Here is a 4,261-nt window from a genome sequence, read left to right on the forward strand (position 1 = left end):
CTGTACAGATGTATAAAAATAGCTATGCAAATATATTAGATCAGGTCATAAGTGAATATACACTGTAAACTAACAATACAATACTAAAGATATATGTGGAAATTAAGACAAGAACAATGGAATGCTGTTACCACACATCAAAAGCATAATAGAGATGGCAGCATAGCCAACAAACACCAGCTGAAATGACAACCTGAAGAAAACATTAAAAATACCATCGAGTTTGAAATATACGGTTATGTAAAGAGAGCTTACCTTTGACTGACCACTTGCAACATAGCAGGCTTCTCAAACAATTGCAAATAAACATGAGACTTTCTTCATCTCATGTATGCTTGGTTTAATAAGAAGAAACTCTAGTTGAATTCTATGTTTTTTATATAGCACCCCATGTTGCAGCATTAAAAGAGAAAGAAAAAAGAAACTGTAGAGAAAAAAATGAGAATTGAAAAGATTGAAATACCTTAGGACACAAGGCCAACGTGCATTCAGTTGCAAACATGGTCGATTTCTGGAATTCATAAAAACATTGAAGGGAAAGTACTCTTATAACTAGCACAAAGTAGCCTACTAAAATGAGCATGACACAACCATAAATTATTTAGATCAACAAAGGAACAAAATTTCTTTTTCCATAGTCAAAATCCCCATGTGCAAGCTTTGATTTCCAATTTTAGTTAAGGACAAGCAAGAAACATGCCAAATAAGTGCATACCAAAAAAATGAGTGGTAGAGGTGTAGGTCTGTAAGCAATATGAAGCCTTCCAACTTTTCTCACCGTATTCAATCAAGAGTCAAGACGCTGTAGGAGAAAACATCCGGTCATCGATACCCCTTATCTACCAACAACAACTTTCTAAATCTCTCCCAATTCATCTGAAAAAAACTCCTCCCCACAATAAATCATAAACCATTAATTATCATAATCAGTATCATACTATCATCACTAAAACGGTTTTCGTTTAGCTAATACACAGTTACACACTTAACGGTCTTCACACAACTGCGCAAGCAATAAAGTAACACATTCATACCAATGATTCCGATGAAGCATTAAATTCACAACCATAATCACAAATTAATTTAAAAAAAAATAAAAAAATTGATGATGGAGATATCATAACCCACCCGCAGGAGGTACAGTCCATTGTGGAGCGACCGGAACAGCCGCGTAACCGTTCGGCATTGGCGTGTACGGTCTCAAAGGCGGGATAGCGGGCTGGCCGGGAGGAATCTGATATGGCATCATCGGCGGCACGGCCACCGGAAACGCCGTGCTACCACTGACAACGCCCGGAAACATTGCCGGAGCAAAACTCACACCATGTGGCTGAACTGAAGGATTTTGATAGCTCAGCTTCGGTGAGAACTGAGGCAGTGGCCTGAAGGACGGCATTGCCGGAGGAGCAAAGGCCAATCCGCAGGAGACTTGCTGATGCGGCGGCGGCGGTGTCAGTGTAGGAAGTAACGCTTGATTGGAATTTGGGTTTGCAGCAAGTGGCGATGGCGGAACTGCATCGGATTCAGAGTTTTGTGGTTTGGGATCTAGGACATCGGAATCCGCCATAGGTTGTGAGAAAGTGGAGAATCGAATTCAACTGGTTATTGCGATGATGTTGATCTCCAGGCCCTAGAGGCTAGAGAGAGAGAGACACGTTGCGCAGAGGGGAAGTTATGGCGCTTTTATACCTTTTGGTTTCTAACAAAAAAAAACACTTTCTCTAAAAAAAAACCCCAAGAAGTTTAAAATGAATTTAATTAAAATCGTGTTCTCTTACCGATTCAAAAAAATTTACATTAATCTCTCGAAAAGATTAAAATAATCCACTCTCAATTTTATAAGAACCAAACAACTAATAAGTGGAGACAATATTTTTATTAGAGATCCAAAGATTTTTATTTTTATTTTTTTCTTTCCTCCCTCTCTCACGTGACTGATTTAGCAGTGAGACATACAGGAATGAATGTCTGTTTCTTGTCCGTGGTCGATCAAAACGATAGATATGTGTTTGGTCATGTATCACATTATAGTCATATGGGTTGCAATGATATTTAAGGAAATTTGACGATGATTAATTTAAATCCTCTTTGAAATTTACATATTTTTTTAGGCAAGTTAACCTGCCAACTTGCCAAAAAAAAAGAGATGAATTAGTGTTTTGAATTTTTTTTGAAAAGTGAGTCAACCCGCCTCACTCTATTTTTATTAGGTTAGAGAGTGTCTACCCGCTTTGCCACCTTTATGACGGTCTCCTTCAATTGAGTAGATTTTTTGTTCAATTCTCAAGCTCTTCACATAAGTTGTAGAATTCCCTTTTCAATGTAATAAGAATAATCTCACTTAATGCCCAGAACTCTTGTTATACAAAATATATAGATATAAGGTCAACATTTCCTATTTTCACTAGATTATGCAATTTATTTCAAAATGACCCAATTTAGACCATTTTCATGAAATGTGACCAATTCAATTTACTTCACTTAGGCCTATGATAACCTAGAACATTACTCTATAAATTCCTTTTCACTAATCCTAATGACTTCTCCATTATCCCAAAATGCCTTTCTTATGAAAATCTTTCCTTCAAAACTTAGTTTACAATCCACTTTAGCACAAATTAGAGAACATGCCAAAGTCTTTTTTGATGATAGTTTTCTCCTATAGTGGGATTCCCGTTATTGTACAATAATGATATCATAATCTGTAAAAAAAACCTTGGGATACACCACCCCAAAAGCTAGCTCAAGGGGTGGGAGTGCCCAACGCCTTATAAACTCCACATTAGTTGCTCATACAACCAATGTGAGACTATATATCTCAACACGCCCCCTCACACGAGAGCCCACTGAGCTTGAAGGGTGGACAATGCACAGGCCCACCTACCTATGCGAACAAAGAAATTCCACTTAAAAGAAAGTGGGGGGCGATGAGGATCGAACCCGGGACACAAGACTCTATACCATGTAAAAAACCTTGGGATATACCACCCCAAAAGCTAGTTCAAGGGGTGGGAGTGCCCAAGGCCTTCTAAACTCCACATTAGTTGCTCATACAACCAATGTGGGACTATATATCTCAACATAGTCAATGGTTGATTGACCTTTGTGAGCGAGTATTTAGATATGGTAGTTAGTATTCAGGTTTGATGGGCCAATCAAACTCATGACGTGGAGCCAATAACTTAATAAATATAGCCAAGCCTTGATGTAAACCCATGGCATGTTAGCTAAGGGTTTGATGAGTATAGCCAAGTCTTAAAGTAACTCCATGAATACAAGAAAGAAGCTTTCACTTAAGGAGGAGCGAATGTGGGCTCGAGACTTATATTTAAGAGGGAAAATGAATCCAATTATGAGTAGTGAAGTCGCACATTGGCTTGAGATGGACTAAGTAAGAACTATATAAGTGAAAAATTCATAAATCTAATGTCTTAAAGATTTTAGATTAAATTATAGGAGTAGGATATTGTAACAACCAATTAGTGTTACTACCAATCAATTTCACTATTAGATCGATTATGTTGATCCAACAGTTATATTTATTTCCATCTTTGTATGATTATAATTTCTCATATTTAACGTGAAAGTATTAAATATGTTGTATGATTATGATTCTTCATATTTAATGTGAAAACATTAAATAAGCGAAATCATGACCATACAAAAGGTGAAAATAAATATAAAGTATTAAATATGAGGAATCATAACCATACAAAGATGGAAATAAATATAACCATTAGATTAACATAATCGATCTAACGATGAAATTGATTAGTAATAGCACTGATTGATTATTACAATATCATTTTCCTACACTATAATATCCCAACTCATTTTTTTTTTTTTGATACATATGTCCCAACCCATTTATTGTGGTGAGTTTATGGCTTAGCCCATTTGAAGGTGATTCTCTTCAACTATAGGCTCCCATGTTAGATAAAAGTTATTCCCTTCACACCTTTTAGAATCCACTAACGAGACAAAAAAAAAAAAAAAAAAAAACTAAATTCATGTTTTAGACTTTTATTTTGACGATAAAAAATTGAAATTAAGGGATCGTTTAGTACACAGGATTCTTAGAGATTATCAAAAAACTGAATTTTCATAAATTTTTAATTTTCAAATATTATCCTAAACTACTGAATCTAAAATTCATAATTTTAAAAATTAGGATTTTTGGACAAAAAAAATTTCTGTCTGCCAAACGCCCGAAAAATAAAAAGGAAATGACTGATTCCCAAAATAATTGGGACATTGGAGA

Source organism: Gastrolobium bilobum, unplaced genomic scaffold (assembly GCF_033153095.1).
Source record: "Gastrolobium bilobum isolate Gb01-03AN ecotype WA unplaced genomic scaffold, APGP_CSIRO_Gbil_v1 utg11595, whole genome shotgun sequence".
Lineage (NCBI taxonomy): Eukaryota > Viridiplantae > Streptophyta > Magnoliopsida > Fabales > Fabaceae > Gastrolobium > Gastrolobium bilobum.